The sequence below is a fragment of the Nelumbo lutea genome, chromosome 2 (genome assembly GCF_056320005.1).
Source record: "Nelumbo lutea isolate HS-2025 chromosome 2, American lotus-T2T, whole genome shotgun sequence".
Taxonomy (NCBI): domain Eukaryota; kingdom Viridiplantae; phylum Streptophyta; class Magnoliopsida; order Proteales; family Nelumbonaceae; genus Nelumbo; species Nelumbo lutea.
Window position 1 is genome coordinate 51,098,003 of NC_142685.1, and position 17,564 is coordinate 51,115,566.

Genomic DNA, 17,564 nt, shown 5'->3' on the forward strand with positions numbered 1-17,564 from the left:
CAACCTATTATGGCATTGTAGGGGGAGGGGGTTGCGACCACCAGGAAGTCGTGTTTGAATCTGACCATGCAAGGCCATGTGCCGACTTCCACAGGTACTGTTATTTTCCCAAGGGGCCAGACTTCCTCTCTGTTGAAGCCCACCAAAGGAGTGTCTACAGACTTCAGGTCGCTTCTTTGCAGTTGGAGTTGGTCAAACGCAGCTTTGAAGAGGATGTCAGTCGAGCTGCCGGAGTTGACGAGTACATGCCTGACCTCACAGTTGTTGATCCTTAGCTTTATTACGAGTGCGTCATCATGGGGGTAGTGGACCCCTCGTGCATCATCTTCTGTGAAGAAAATTGGCTCTTCTGTCCTCGGCCGCTTTGAGGGATTCTGCTCTTCTCGGGCGGCCTCACGAACTAACGTCCGAGCTACTGCTTTGGTGCAACCCACAATGATCGAACCTCCCACTATCATGTGGATGGTCCCCCGAACTGGCCTCTCCTCCGAAGGCTGCCTCTGCAGTTGTTCGGCCGGCCTGCTGCTGGACTCGGGAGCATCCTTATCGTGCTCTCCTTGAGGCTATGGCAACTGGGGAAATTGCTATTGGTACTGGTACTGCGAGACCTGGTGTAGCACGTGTTGTTGATAGATCTGAAACTGCTGAAACTATTGCATTTGAGCCTGCATGGCCCGCATGCACTACACCAAATCTTCCAGCTGACTCAGGCTGGTCGCTGGGGGCACAACCGAGGGTTCAGTGGAGGTTGTTCCGACTGTGGTAGGGTGTGGAGCAACGACGGGTGCCCCTGCAAGAGGCATGTTCAAACTACGGATCCCGTTCGCTGAGAGGGGGACAGTGAACTGTCCGATACAAACAGTAGAGAACTGGGGCTGTTCCATGGAGTTATTCATCTCCGTGCATCGTCCGATGTTGCTTGAGGACGCCATGAGTGTCGAGTTTTTGGAGAGTAAAGAGATGTGAAGGTTTAGGGAAAAGCTTTTCGAAGCGCTCCCACAGACGGCACCAAATGATGTAGAGCGATCCGGTCACTCCTAGCTGGCACTCACGTGGCTCCTAGAAGGTACCTGAGATGAAGAAGAAGAAGAATCCCCGGGGAGTTTACCCAGTGGGGATACTCCAATGCTTAAGTTAGTACTCTGTAGGAGAAGCAAAAAGGAGATGAAGGCTAAGAGTGCAGATAGCGCGTTCTCACTATACTCGAGAGATTAGAGGTCTCAAGAAGAAGTCTCTCTTCTACCCTGAGGGCTTTTATAGGGACATTTACATCAGGTCGGGCATAACCGCCATTGGGCTCCTGCCACAGTCGTTGCCTGCCAGGGCTGCGCAGGTGGCCGTTGTGACGTAGTTCTCGCCTGGGTGAGTAACATGTCCCCAAAGTGGCAGGCATGCCTCCGCCTGCTAAGAGACGTGGATGCAGACTGTCGAAAGGACGAGGACTGCGCTGCCAGTAAGGGACGTGGCGCAGTCTGATCGGTACGGCCTATCAGATAGAAGCTTCCTGAGGAGCGCTCATGCGGCTCATTCGCGAGCTACTTTGTAGCGAGCTCGGAACACTTCAGGATTACCCTTAATAGAATTGGTCTTTGGGATGACTTGTCTACTTGGGAGCTCGGGCGAGCTAGTTCCCCTAGCTCGTGAGCTAAAGTTGCCTCGGAGTATCCCTTCAAAGGTAGCTCAGGGAACTCAGAGCTCCCGTTGTGGCGAGATCTTCCTTTTCTAAGCTACAATATAGCGAGCCGCTTTATGGGCCCGTCACTTGGTCGTACCAGGCTACAACGCTGAGCTGTCGCTCATGCTGGGTCAATGTCCAGGTGTCACCGTTTCATAGGTTGGGTCAAATCGTCTTTCATCACTTACCAAAATAGCCATTTTGGACATGTAATATTTAAGTATTACACACATAACTTATTTAATATATTATTTATTAGAGGTTGGGTGAGATTTGAAGCAATTTAGGATAGGACAAAAGATAGTCCCAAACCGATAATAATCGGACAATTAATGAAAAATAAGAACCGATCCATTGGTATGGATCTTGGAACCAAAACTGGTCCAATCAGTTCGGTTGGTTTGGACCCATGGGGTCAGAGCAGACCCGTCTTTCTTTTATGAAAATATGTTTTTTAACCCAATTCTACATCTCTAGTCCCAACTGACTGTCCATAAAACTGTATACTAATTAATAAGAGATAAAGTCGCTGACATTGAATTTTAAGTAAACTTATATATCTTAAAATTTCTGTTAATTCCTGTTCATCGTTAGTGATTATTAACGATTATTAACAGAAGTTGTCTTTTGAATATTTTGTATAACCAAATTACTCTTAAATGATCAATCAAGCCTATTTATAACAAAATTATCCCTGATCCGTGTCGGGCCCATAATAGACAAAATCAATTTTTGTCATAAAACATTTTAATAAGATTGACCGATCATTAAGAGATAATTTTGTCATGTAAAAATATTTAAATGTTTATGTAGGCAATTCTATTAAATGATCACTAACCAGATCAACAGAAATCCTAAGCGAAGGTGAATTTTAGACAACAAAACTCACTTGGAAAAGTCATAATGAATTTAAGATAAATACAAAAACAAAAAAAAACAATGATAAATTTTAGATAATATCCCGATTAATAAGTTCAAATCATTAATCGAATTAATTGAAAAATGTTTCTTTTAAAGCCGTGTGTTCCGTGTGGAAATTATGCACAACCGACCTTTTAACGGTCTCCAGACCAGATAAACGCTACTTAAATCTCCGTATTCCGTATGAACAGAAATTGACCGATGAATAACCACTTTTGCAAAAGCCGATTGGTTCCCAAAATTTCAATGGATTGCACCTCCTAACTTATGTTTTTTCTTTTTTATTAACTTATGTTAATATTCGATATATAAACATTGATTCATGTTTTTTTTTTCCATTATTTGAGCTTGAGCCCTGGAAGTTCCTCTGACCCAATTACACACCTTCAATATTATTATGCAGGTCTATATATATAAATTGATTTGGTATCGTCATTCTCAAAGAATTATATGAAGCTGATTAACTAAATTAAAAAGAAAGCTATAATGGAAAAGCAAGATAAACCCACCACTTATGCTGATTAATTAAACTAACGACCTGTGGAGAGGAGAGACTCTGCCAACGAGATAGCAAACTCGTTGAAGCCTTCACCGCCTGTAAATATAAGACCACTGGCACTAACCAACAACGGGTCCGGAAGAGGGGCATCGCTACAGCAAACAAGGCCAAGCTTCAATAGTAAATCCATTTCCTCAACTACATAATCACCACCCAATTTTGGATTTGCTGCATCAAGAATTGCCCCTCTGCTCCAAAACGACAACACCCAATCAATCAAAATAACGTCCTCACCCGATGCTTGTGGCTTTATAGGCCTCCTCCCACAAGCCACTTCAAGCATAAACGCCCCAAAAGCAAATACATCCGTGCTCCGAGTTGGCTTATTAGTTCTAGCAATCTCTGGTGCAAGATAACCTAGCGTCCCTACCACATGTGTCATCTATGGATCGGTTCCATGATCGTATAGCCTCGACAGTCCGAAATCTCCCAATCTACCATTGAATTCGCTATCTAATAAGACATTGCTGGACTTTACGTCTCTGTGAACAACGATCTTCTCCCATTCTTCGTGTAGATAAAACAGCCCGGATGCAACCCCTTTGATGATTCTAAATCTTTGACCCCAATTGAGTGTAGCCTTAGGTTGCTCCAAGATGAACTTGTCCAAACTTCCATTCGGCATGTAATCGTAGACCAAGAAAAGTTCTCCTTTACGCCGACAATAGCCCAAGAGTGGTACTAAGTTCCGGTGACGCAGCCGACTGATGCTAACAATCTCGGCAACAAATTCTTTCATTCCCTATCTTGATTCATGGGACACTCTCTTCACTGCAACTTCAACTTTGGAAGTGGGTAGTATGCCTCTGTACACCCTACCGGAACCCCCCATACCCAGAAGCTCCTTTTCGCTGAATCCTCTGGTGGCGATATAGAGATCCTTGAATTTGAACCTATGAGGCCCATACTGCAGTTCCCAATCCTCATGTATTTCAGCGAACTTTCTCTTCCTTCTCAATATAAAAAGAATGCCGGCCATCACGGTGGACATTAAAACGAGGCCAATAATGGGCAACCCAAATGTGACAAACTTAGATTTCTGTTTGGGTCCTTCTCGAGTAAGCTTAGGAAGTTGAGAGAGAGTAAGCTTGTTGGCTGGACCATTGATCTTAAAGCTCCATCCTAACACGTAATGGGATGTGAGAACTGAGGCCACAGCTGCCAAGAAGCCAACGTACATTTGGTCTTTTATGATCGGAGAAAGATCATAAACCACGGACAAGTGTGGGATATCTGGTTTAGGCACATTAATCGGAGCTAATGTCACATTAATTCGAGTATTGAAACAATCATATTCGATCCACAGTTGCATTGCTTTCCCACTTTTGAGGGTTAGGTTCTTATGCGCACCATTTTTATCAGTAAAATAAGACGCTGGTGCGGAATCAACAAACGTTAAGTTGTTAATGTCAATACCTACATGGTTATTATTGATATCAGCAAATTCAATGTTATCAATTGTGTCGAGTTCAACTGCAACAACTTGGTTAGACGAGTTTCCGTTGTTGGAACCGTTGAAGAGACCTAGATATTGGCTTGGTAGAGATCCCGGGAGACCTCTTGATGGTGCGATCACGAAAGCCATTCCATTGCCGCCTATATCTGAGTACTCGCGCTGAGGGATGATGCCGAACATGAAACTGGTAGAGAAAGATAAGACTTCACCGTCCGGTTGGTTCTTGAATTGGAGTGGGTAGGGGTAGAAGGCATGACCTGTCTACTGTGCAGAGCGGTTGGTTAACATCAATAGGTTGCTTGGTGTTATCTGTGCAAGACCATCCATGCTCAAGTCAGCACCTCGGAAGCCATTGTAAGTGAAACCAGAATTTTCTGAATCCGCAAACGACACAACCAAAAGCAGAAGCAGAGACAATTCTGCAAGCTTAACAAACATGGTTAAGTGTGTTCTTGCTGATTAATTGATGAGTGCCTCAGTGCGTTTTGAGATCTAATACAAACCATTTACCACCAAAAGTTTCGTAGTCATCCAAGGAGACTTGGCCTCAAATTTCTCTCTCCTTGTGTCCTTCATGGAAAGAGCGAATTGATTTCAGTATAGAGGCCCTTGTGGGAATACAAGTCAAGCCCCCTATTTCGACCTTCCAGTGTGCGAGTCTTCTTTGTAGCCATAATATCCAAGTCAAAGTAAAAAAAATTGAGGAATTGGTTCTTACTGGAGGCGGCTTCTATACGAGGATAAAGTCAAAGTTTAGAAATTTCATTGTTTAACTAAACCATAGAAAATTTTGAGTATTAAATTTGAACATTTATGTTCTATCTACCGAAAAAAGAACATTGATGAAGCTCTTTAGACCCCACAACTTTGAAATTTGTTATGAATTTCATATCTCTTAATCCCATTCATAGGACCTTATGTTGAATTCGACTCCATATGATTTGTTAATGGGCTATAAAAACTTGTGGAAATTGTTTTTCTTATTATGCAAGATATATATATAATTCCTACGTCTGAATTTAGGAGACTCAATTACAGCAGGAAATTACTAATACAAGTTCCCAAAGAAATCTAGGGAACTACTATCCAAATACATCTAGAAAACTACCAATTACACATGCATGCAAGAAGATTCCCAACACAGGAAGGTGGAGATTTCCAATACAGGGATACATGGAGATTTCCAATACAGGTAGGTTTCCCAATACTCCCCCTCAAATTGGTGCATGCAGATTCCGAATGCCCAATTTGCCAAGGAAATATGCGAATTTCTCTTTTCCAAGAGACTTCGTCAAGATATCAGCCAACTGCTCTATGGTTCGAACATGGCAAGTAACAATGTTCCCATGCCATAGCTCATCGCGAACAAAATGACAATCGACCTCAATATGCTTTGTCCGCTCATGGAACACTGGATTCGCGGCTATGTGCAAAGCTGCCTGATTGTTACAATACAATCGCGCAGGTTCATCATGCGCCACCTCAAAAGACAAAAAAAGTTTCTCCATCCACTTCAACTCACAGCTTGTCGCAGCCATCGAACGATTTTCGGCTTCTACAGAGGAGCACAACATGGTATGTTGTTTTTTCGTTTTCCAAGAAACAGGTGAGTGCCCCAGCAGAACAAAATAGTCAGTCAATGACCGTTGCATCAACGGGCAGCTTGCCCAATCAGAGTCGTAATAGGCATATAGAGGCAGATCACTATCAGAACGGAACAATACACCTTGTCCCGGATATCCTTTCAGATAATGCACTACGCGTAGAGCTGCCTCCCAATGTTCTTGCGTTGGACTTTGCATGAACTGAGCTAGGATATGAACACAATAACACAGCTCAGGTCGTGTAATGGTTAAGTAGATCAATCGTCCCACTAATCGTCAACATTGATTCGGATTTTCCATTAGAGTGCCCTTTGCCAGCGCAAGATGATGATTCTGCTCAATGGGCACGGATGTTGGTTTGGCTCCCAAGAGTCCACATTCCAAGATGATGTCTAGTGCATACTTCCATTGAGACAAAAATATTCCCTCATGTCCACGAGCTACTTCAATCCCTAGGAAATATTTGAGTGGACCTAGATCTTTCATATGGAAGCATCGATGGAGATACTTTTTGAATTTTACAATGGCAGCAGTATCATTTCCCCCAACAATCAGATCATCAACATATATCAGCATGTGCAAACGAACATTATGTTTGCAATGGGTGAACAAAGAGTAGTCAGGATACGATTGAACAAACCCGAACTATATCAAGGTCGTTGTTAACTTCGAGAACCAACATCTGGGAGCTTGACGTAGTCCATAGAGAGATTTCTTCAGTTTGCACACTTTTGTTCGATCCTTAGATGTAAAACCTGGCGGAAACTGGATGTATACTTCCTCATTCAAATCTCCATGTAAGAAAGCATTATATACATCCATTTGATGCAACTCCCAGTTCCTAGCGGCCGCCACGACTAAGAAGGTTCGGACTGTCGTCGGTTTGGCCACAGGAGCAAAAGTCTCATTGTAATCTAATCCTTCAACTTGTCTATTCCCGAGAATAACTAGGTGTGCCTTATACCATTCAATTGTCCCATCTGAATTATATTTGATCTTATAGACCCATTTACTCCCTATTGTCTTTTTTCCGAGAGGTAGGGATTCCAATGTCCATGTACCATTATCCTCTAGAGCCTGGATTTCCTTCCTCACGGCTTTTCTCCATTTCTCACTTTTTACTACCTCAGAAAAACTGGTAGGCTCGGCTCCTTGTAGTGACTGCAACTAAGAAAGCTTGATGTCTAGTAGAGAAGTTAGTACATGTCACATAATTTTCTATGGGATAGGGAGTCGTACCTGAGGACTTTGATTCAGAGTTGGCTTGAGTGTGAATGGGGTCTTTCAAACATCGAGCAGTGTAGGTTATGTAGGGCTTTAACAAAACAGATGGCGTGCGATGTCAATGCCCCCTGCCAAGTTGCTCTTCTAGTGTTGTTTGTGGTGCTAGATCCACACTAATTCTGTCCTTTCTACCATTAACTTCCACTTCCTACGCACCCCCTCCATTACTTTGCTCATCCTCTCTTCTATTAGTATTTTGAAAGCTTTCCCTATCATTTGCATAAATACTGTCGTTGTCACTCCCCTGGCTTTATTTCCTCAGTGGCTGTGAAAAACATTATCATCAACTACGGTCGCAATTGTCGGGGGGTTGTCTTCAAGAGTTACTTCTAAATCACCAACATATGGAAATATATTTTCATGGAAGACTACATCATGGGAGATGAAATATTCACCGCTCTCAACATCATATGTGTGCCAACCTTTCTTTCCGTAGGGATAGCCTACAAAAACACACTTCCTACTCCTCACTCCAAACTTATCCTTATCTCGAGGACTCCAATGAGCATAGCAGAGACAGCCAAACACACTTATTTGCTCGTATTGAGCTGTCATCCCGAACAGTACCTCATACTGAGTCTTTCTGCCAAGTACGGAAGAAGGTGTCCTATTTATTAAGTCTCTGGCGGTCAAGACACACTCCCCCCAAAAACGAACAAGCAAACCTGCTTGAAACCTCAATGCTCTCGCAACATCCAAAATATGCCTATGTTTTCTCTCCACTAGACCATTCTATTGGGGTGTTCCAACACAGGAAGTTTGATGCAGAATGCCATGAGTTTCGAAGTATGATTTAAGACTTTTAAACTCTGTTCCATTATCACTTTGAACAACTCTAAATTGCTTGCCAAATTGACATTCTGCCATGGCACAAAAATTCTCAATAATATGTGCTACTTCACTTTTTTTAAGTAACAGGTAAACTCACACAACACGAGAATAATCATCAACAATGGTTAGAAAGTAAACGGCACCACAAGAGTTAGGTACTTTATAAGCACCCCATGTATCACAATGAATTAGAGAAAAACAATCATCAGCTTTATGTTTACTTTCAGGAAAAACTTCCCTAGTTTGTTTTGCTCTATAACAAACATCACATGGCTTATCTCTTTTAGGTCTACTGTTTAATTTACCTACTTTAGGAAGAGAAGATAATATCTGTTTAGACGGATGCCCTAATCTGCGATGCCACAACTCCCATTCACTCATTCCACTTGTTCTATTTACCTGAACTGGTGTTGCTCCTCTAAAATGATAGACCCCATCACATTGCTCACCTGCTCCAATCAGAGTCCTCGAGATTTGGTCATGTATCACGCATAGCTTGTTAGTAAAAGTGACAGTAGAATCTATCTCTTGCAATAATTTAGCTACTGAAATAAGGGTGTAGTTCATTCTTGGTACAAAAAGCACATGATGTAAATAAATATTTTCACCCAAATGCAAAGTCCCTTCCTTCACTGCAGTAGTTTGCTTCCCATTGGGAAGTTTCTCCGGACACGGTGTAATATTCCGAACATCAATCAATAAATCAATTTCTCCAATCATATGGTGCGACGCCCCGGAATCAATTATCCAATCAGTAGAATTTTTCTTACGGGAAAGTCTTTCACCAGATTTATGTGAATTTAGAATATTGAGAAGTGTTGTCCATTGATCTCCACTCATGATCATTTGTGGTTCCAACCTTCTATCCTCCAGTCTCACTTCCCGCTACTTGGGCAGCGTTTGCTCTTGCCTTGTTTCCTCGTCCGCCGGCACCCACGCCCGAACCACTTCACCTGCGGCCTGCTCCTTTCCCAGTTGAGCGTGGTCTATCTCCCCACCATTCTGGATACCCGGTCACCCAAAAGCAGACCTTTGCTTCATGTTTGGATTTTCCACAGTGTGTATAGCTCATGTTTTTATCCTTTGTATGTGCAACAACTCCTTTTGCACCAGCACCTACATGTACCGCAAAACCCACAGCATCACTTTGTTCTTCTTTGCTCTTGTCTATACTTTGATGCCTTTCCTCTTGAATGACAATTGCATAGACACGGTTCAAACTCGACAACAGCTCTATGCTCAAAATATTCGAACGCACGGTGCCATAAGTTGTTTCATCAAGGCCCATCAAGAACTGATGTACCCTCTCTTCTTCTTGCTTCTTTTCAAGTATGGTCGCAATTTTGCAGCTGCAACTGCTACAATGACACGTGGGTACTGGATCATAATCTGCCAATTCATCCCACATGACCTTTAGCTTTCCGTGGTAAGCCATCACTGCTTGTCCCTGTTGTTTACAAGCATCCAAATCAGCCTTCAATTGATGGACTCGAGATCCATTCCCAATAGAAAATCTCTATCGCAGATCCTCCCACAAGTCTTTCACACTCTCCGTATATGATATAGTAGATCGCAAGGTTGGTTTGATTGTATTGAAAATCCATGCAACCAGCATTGAATTCACCATCCACCAATCTTCAATATCGGTCCAGTCATCTGTTGGTTTACCCAACGTTTCGTCAATGAACCTGAGCTTTCTCTTTGCTCTGAGGATGTTTCTCATGGATCTCACCTTTTAACTGAATAGGTGAGATAATCATTCCAGGGTTGTCAAACGGATGCAAGTAATACGGCGAGAAGACGGTCGTGTCTTTCCCTACGCCTTTTTTGTTGTCTTCACCTTCGCCTGACATGGTGGAAAACCCATCGAGACGCCTTCTGATTCACTAGTGCGCACTATTGCGCATTGTTTCGATCCTTCAATAAAGAAAAGAAAACCGAAGACTGTAGAAGGAGACTATAGAAGAAGACTTCGCCGCTGTTGGAAGAAGACTGTAGAAGAAGAAGAAGAAGAACCGAAGAACTCTGCTTGTCTGAACTGCGAAAGTCAGAACTCGGAACTCGGAACTGCCAGTTGCAGCCTTGGGAGGATTCTCGATCTCTGTCTCTCTAGAGTCTGGTCTACTCTTGCTCTGGAGTCTGGAACAAACAATGAGACGAATGGTGGAACTGGTCCAATTGGTAACTGCTAAACTAGAAAGTCTGGAATGGAATTTTGAAGTCTGAATTCTGAAAGAGCCACAATGAGGAATGAGGGAGACAAAGAGTCTTCTCTTCTTTCTATTTTTGATGGAAATCTCGAGTCTGGATTCTGGTTTCTGGGAGCGCCGTAGTGAGGACTGTGGAAGACGAAGTGTCGAACTGGAAACTGGAGTGCAAAGTCTGTACTCTGCCAGTGCCGAGCAGTGTCGCTTCCGCTACTGATCTCTAGGTCTTAGAACACATACCTCTCGCTCCTGTTTATGGCTCTAATACCATGTAAAAGCTTGTGGAAATTCTCTCATTATGCAAAATACATCCTATATATATACAATTCCTACGCCTGAATTTAAGAGATTCAGTTGCAGTAGGAAATTACTAATTACAAATTCTCAAAGAAATCTAAGGAAATACTATCCAAATACATCTAGGAAACTACCAATTACACATGCATGCAAGAAGATTCCCAATACAGGAAGGATACATGGAGATTTCCAATACAGGGATACGTGGAGATTTCCAATACAGGTAGATTTCCCAATATGGGATCAACCAAAACTGGATTCAATTTCAAACCATCATATCGTTACATCTTCGCATGATAATAGAAAAACTCCATTAGCAATTCTCTATAATTTTCAAGTCTAGGTTTGGTAGGTCGAAATTAATTGAAAAATATTTTTTCTTGATTACCATGCAAAAAGCATCTAGCTAGCCAGTCTAGAAGTGAAGCGGAAGTCAATGCTTTTATCACATGACTGGAGGTGATGGAGGCTCTCGATCTTAAAAATTGCGTGGTCAAAGTTGACACGTAGTTGATTAATTACAAGTCTTCTGTCCTTGGTGTGCAAGGACCTGTAAACTTTCTAGGAAGTAACAGAGACATTATACTGTCCTTCACTGCCCAAGATCTGGTAAAAGGATTGTTGCTCCATAGAAGGTTAATTATAATTTGTATATACTAAGTATAGACCTGATCCATTGAGGTTATCGTTGGTACAAGAATGTTAGCAGCCTCCATTAATGGGTATCAGGCTTACAGCTGCTTACAAAAAAATATAGGTTACTTAGATCTAGACTATGACCCAAATTATAAATTGGTAAGAAATTGGAAATTGAAAAACTTTTATTGGAAGAATCAATATTACAGTTTCTTCCGGACCTCGCACTTCCCTTCCTCTATTTGTGCCCCTTGCAGACTCTGCGTGTGGACTGTGCTGAAGTAGATTTGGTTTGGCTGAGATTTCAAAAATATCATACAACGCAGTGTAAGGGAGAAAACTGGTTATGACGTACGTGAGGAGTCCTCTGTTGAATTTAAATCAGAGCGTAAACTAACTTTTATATGGGAGATAAAACGAGCAGACGCTGTCGATCGATTCGACGGACAAGAACGATCTCGACCATGTTTGTCAAGGTCAAGCTGCCGCTGCTTCTGTGCCCATTTCTCTCTCTGGTCATGACGTTGGCGGCCTCAGATGATGCTAATTTTACCTATAATGGCTTCCGAGGTGCTAATCTTAGCCTAGACGGCTCCGCACAAATCACACCCAACGGCCTCCTGATGCTAACCAACGAATCTAGTCGACAAATGGGTCATGCCTTCTATCCATACCCTCTCCAGTTCAAGAAGCAATCCGACGGTAATGTTTTCACTTTCTCTACCACTTTTGTATTCGGGATCCTCTCCAAGTATTAAAATTTAAGCAATCATGGGATTTGATGTAACTGCTTCTGGTCACGTATCATTTTTTGGCTAAGTACCTCGTCACCTTATCTTCTCCCAACTGACCGATGATTCAAAGGCCGAAGTGGAGCTCCCTAACGTAGCGCAACCCAGTTGCTCCCTGCAGGAGGTGACCTGGCTACCAACAACGATGGGAATTGAACCGGCTACTTCTTGCTGAAGACAATCTGCTTATCTTTGTAGGTGGCGGGAACTGAGGGACCTGCATGAGCTGAATCAGAGAACCCAGGGGTGTTTATCCGACGAGGTCACTCCAATGGCTAAGTCAGCACTTAGTCATGAGCTGAGAATGATATTAGAGAATGAGAGAGTTAGAGAGCAAGGATTACCATCTCTCCTCGCCCCTGGGGGGTGAGGCCTTTATATACTGGAGTCCTCATGGGTTTGGTGGAGTAGTTCTTGGATTCCTGCTGTGATGGGACCTGCATTCGTGTTAAGTGGGCATAAAGCCACCAACTGGTAAGGTCACCCATTTCTGCCTTAATCAGGGAGTGGGTGAGCTAATATAGCCGTTACAAGTCATAATCCCATGAAATGCGGGGCACGGTGGTGAGCTCCTTGGGATTGTCACATGGTGGTCGATTTGACTAGGAGGCGAGCCACCCATAAGTGGCGACCTGCCTGGTGGCAAGCTGCTTGGTGGCGAGCTACCTGTGCAGTGCCGCATGGTGGCGAGCTGCCTAGTGGCGAGCTGCAAGATGGCGAACTGCCTGTAAGGGCTGCAAGGTGTCGAGTTGCTTAGTGGCGAGCTGCTTGTAAGATGTTGGGCTGACCAGGTGCCGAGCTGCCTGTAAGTGTTACAAGGTGGCGAGCTGCCTAAGTTGCCAGGCTATACGATGGCAAACTGCCCGTGGCGAACTGCCTATGGCGAACTACCTGTAAGTGATGAGTTACCTAGTTGTCAAGAGGCTGCATCTAGTTGCCATAAGGTGTCAGGTGTCATAGTATCATTGGAAGGCCAAATCCGCCCTCATCAGAATTGCTTTCGTGATCACACCTTCAAGAGGGTTTCCGGGAGCTCGACCGACCCAATATCTAGGCCTTTTCAATGAGTCCACAAATGATGATCCGTCCAACCATGTTGTCGCAATTGAGCTCGACACCTTCCAAAGCAAGGAATTCTCTGATATCGATGACAATCATGTCGGTATCGACATTAACAACTTAACATCTGTTGATTCCAAGCCGGCATCTTATGCCACCGATCAAAGTGGTGGGCATAAGAACATAAGCCTCAAGAGTGGGAAAGCAATGCAAGTATGGATCGAGTATAATGGCTTGGACGGTCGAATTAATGTCACATTAGCTCCGATTAATGTGCCTAAACCAGATATCCCACTCGTCTTTGCGTTACAATCTTTCTCCGATCATGAAAGACTACATGTACGTTGGCTTCTCATCAGCACCGTTCCTACGTTCCATTACGTATTGGGATGGAACTTTAAGATGAATGGACCAGCTAAAGAGATCGTCATCTCCCAACTTCCGAAGCTACCTCGAGTAGGACCCAAAGAGCATTCCAAATTTCTGACGGTGGGAATGCCCGCTATAGGCCTAGTTTTAGCATCCACAGTCATCTCCTTTATCCTTTTCACCTTGAGAAGGAAGAGAAAGTTCGCTGAGAGCTTGAAGATTGGGAATTAGAGTATGGGCCTCAAAGATTCAAATACAAAGATCTTTACACCGCTACCAAGGGATTTAGCGACAAAGAGCTTCTTGGTATTGAGGGTTTCGGTAGGGTCTACAGAGGTGTATTACCCACCTCCAAAATCGAAGTTGCAGTGAAGAGAGTCTCTCACGAATCCCAACAAGAACGAGAGAATTGTTGGGAGGAGAGCTCTTACTCGTAAAGGAGGAACTTGGGCTATTCCCAACAAGAGAGTCGCTGAGATTGTTTGCATGGGTCGGCTGCAGCACCGAAACTTGGTACAACTCTTGGGCTATTGCCGACGTAAAGGAGGAGAGCTCTTACTCGTATACGATTATATGCCCAATGGAAGTATAGACAAGTTACTCTTCAACCAACAAAGGCCAAACTCAATTGGGGTCAAAGGTTCCAAATCATCAAAGGGGTAGCGTCTGGCTATTTTATTTGCACGAAGGTTGGGAGAAGGTGGTCTTTCACAGAGATGTCAACTCCAGCAATGTTTTATTAGATAGTGACTTTAATGCAAGGTTATGAGATTTTGGGCTCGGAAGACTGTACGGTTAAGGAACTGATCCCAAAACTACTCATGTGGTAGGGACGCTAGGTTACCTTGCACCAAAGCTTACTAGGACCAGTAAACCATCACCGAGCACAGATGTGTTCAGTTTCGGGTCTTTTCTGCTTGAAGTGGCTTGTGGGAGAAGGCCAATAGATCCACAAGCATCAGCAGAGGACGTAATTTTGGTGGACTGGGTGTTCTCATGCGGAGTAGAGGGACAATTCTTGAGACAGTAGATCCAAATCTGGGCAGTGACTATGTAGCCGAGGAAGTAATTCTAGTGTTAAAAGCTTGGCCTGCTTTGCTCTCACTCTATTCCGACTTCTAGGCCTATCATGAGACAAGTCATGCGGTTTTTGGTCGGGGCTGCCCCTCTCCCAGACTCATCTTTGCATGGTTTGAGTGCAAGTGGTCTAATATTTGGACACGATGAAGGCTTCAGCAACTTTGCCACATTGTCTTCTTCTACAGAATTGACATCCACACAACCATCGTTGTCTTCAGACTCCCTCCTCTCAACTGGCCGTTAATAAATCTGTGTAAGTGCACTGATCATTTTTTGATGATCAAGGAAAAGTAAGGTGGGTTGTGTAATTTACTTCATTGTTTCTGATTTTTTTAGGAAATTTACTCATGTAGTTGGCAATGATTCAGTTTAATTATCAGATTATCTAAACTATTCTAAGGGCACAAGCTATGCAGGTGTACCAGTAAATGGTAAAGATATAATTGAACTTAACTTTTATGCCCTGCACAAAAAAAAGACAAATATCCATTTTATAATGGGGTAAAATACAAAATCCTCCCCTTAACTTTCTGACAATTATAAAAACTTCCCTTATAGCTTCATTTTAACGAAAACCTTCCCACTATTTTTAAAAAAATTGACAAAAACCTCCCTTCCGTTACTGATCATGACAGGAAACGTGTATAGTTACGAAATTACCCCTAAACATCATCTAATCACTTTGTAAAGTACCATATTTGCCCTCAATAACCTCCCCGCTCTTCTCTTCTATCTCCCCACCGTCCTTACACAACACCGAACCGCTCCCACCTAGCCGGAACCTCCACCGCCCCTACACTAATCGGACCATATCAGTAATTGTCTTTGCAGTTCTTTGAGATAAGTGGGATAAACTAAAGCAAGGGAAAAGAAGCAAAAAACCCATTATTCTGGGACAATCAATAATCAAGAGCCATGTTGATTATTCAATTGTCATAATAACACAGTGGTAAAGAAACAAGTTTAGATTTCGATAAAAATTGGCTATTTGGTCACAGAAACAGAGGACCACTTTAGCTTTCAAAAACCGAGTGAAAGGGAGAAGGGCATGTAAGCACTGGAACTCCAATAACTCCTCGCATCTGCGTGACCTTCCTCATCGTCAGCTTTAGTGATGGCTCTTCTTGAATGCACCAAAGTGCAACCTTTAGGAATCTCTCCAGTAGATATCTAACCTGCTTTGACAGCAGCAGTTGTAAGCCAAATCTGTTAGAATTTCTCCGTTTTCATTTTCGTCAGTTTCTGTTGGAATGTTCTTCCTACGATAGACGATCTCTAGCAACAAGACCTCAAAGCTATATATATCAACCTTCGTAGTGATTGCCATACTCTTTTTTTTTTTTTTTTTGAGAGAAAGGTAATTGAATTCATTAAGAAAAGAGAAGGGTACATAAGAAGGTGTACACATATAAAGAAAAGAAAAACAAAAACAGGGATCAAATCTGTAGGAACTATACAGGAGGAAACTTCAGAGTATAGATCTTCTAACAGAGCACCTAATTTTTCTAGTCCATCTACAATAACATTAAATTCCCTTGGAATCCAAATCATGTTTGCATTAGAAGCAGTCAGTAAATCCCTTGCCTTCGTTAGAAAGTGTCCAAGTCTCCACGGTCTACTCTCTTGTTTTCCTAACCATTTTATAGTGTTTGCTGAATCGCTTCAATGGAGAGGTCCTGAATACCTAATTTGTTAATTATTCTGATCCCTGTAAGTGCAGCCAACACTTCTTCCTGGGTAGAATCTGCTATGCCTACAGCCAACACTTCTACCAAACCTGTTAGTCTCCTGAACCACTTGGGTGCAACATACCTTTTGGTTTCCCTAATAACTGTATGAGTTCGACTCTGGTTATTCATCAGAAGCTTTGCCAATCCAAAGTCGGAAATCTTGGTGTAAAACAATCTTCAAGAAGTATATTTTCACAATGGATGACTTGGGTTCTAACTCTTCATGCAAATTCAGGAGCCCTCTTGCAGCTCCAAACACAATATGGGTGCGTTGGTTCCAATTGGGCTTTGGAGTTCTGAAAAGGAAGCTTGCTAAAGCACCATTGCTCATGAGCTTATACACAAGAAGTCGATGTTGTCCTCATTGCAATACCCAATCAATCAGACTAGATTCTTGTGGTGGGTCTGTCCAATAACACCTACTTCTGTTCTGAACTCTTGCTCGCGCTCTTGAATTACTCCAACTTCTTTACTGCAACATCGACCCCTTTATAAACAGTTCCAAAAGAATCCCTTCCCAGCTCTTCGCTGAAATCACTTATAGCTTCTTGGAGGTCTTGCTAGGTAAAAGAGGATGGAACTTCTACAATATTTCTTTTTGGTTAAATCGATTTTGGTTTGTTGCTGCAAGCTAAGAAAACAAACAGGGTAGTTATAACTATCAGTACCAAGTTAACAAAGACAGATCGAGCTACCCGAAAACAGCGAGATGATGATGATCATTATCCTTCTCTTGTCTTTCTTTACATGGAAATTGTCTACTCTTACTTTGAGGAGAGCCTTTCCATTAATGTTTTTGTTTATCCTTCCATTTGAAAGTGGTAGAGTCTTCTTCCAACAGGTCTGACCTGTGAGAACTACAGCACACCAGTGAATGTGATCGCCAACGAGAAAAACGGAGGAGTGGCAAATAGAGTAACGAGAGTGGGACTGAGGGAGAGAGAGAGAGAGAGAGAGAGGGCGGGTTGGGCAGCGATCCCAACGGCTTAGTTGCTTCTCTGTCGGTGAGGGTGAAGGAGCTTGGTAGGGATGAAAGAGTATAGCGGATGTTGGAAGGAGGGTAAA

At 42.9% G+C, this 17,564-nt stretch overlaps 2 pseudogenes; one reads left to right on the forward strand and one right to left on the reverse strand.

Annotated features, from left to right (window-relative positions):
- Nucleotides 1-3,126: 3,126 nt before the first annotated feature.
- On the reverse strand, nt 3,127-5,049 carry LOC148870619 (L-type lectin-domain containing receptor kinase IV.1 pseudogene; annotated as a pseudogene).
- A 6,939-nt stretch (nt 5,050-11,988) lies between these two features.
- Nucleotides 11,989-15,013, forward strand: LOC148870620 (L-type lectin-domain containing receptor kinase IV.1-like; annotated as a pseudogene).
- The last annotated feature ends 2,551 nt before the right edge of the window (nt 15,014-17,564 follow it).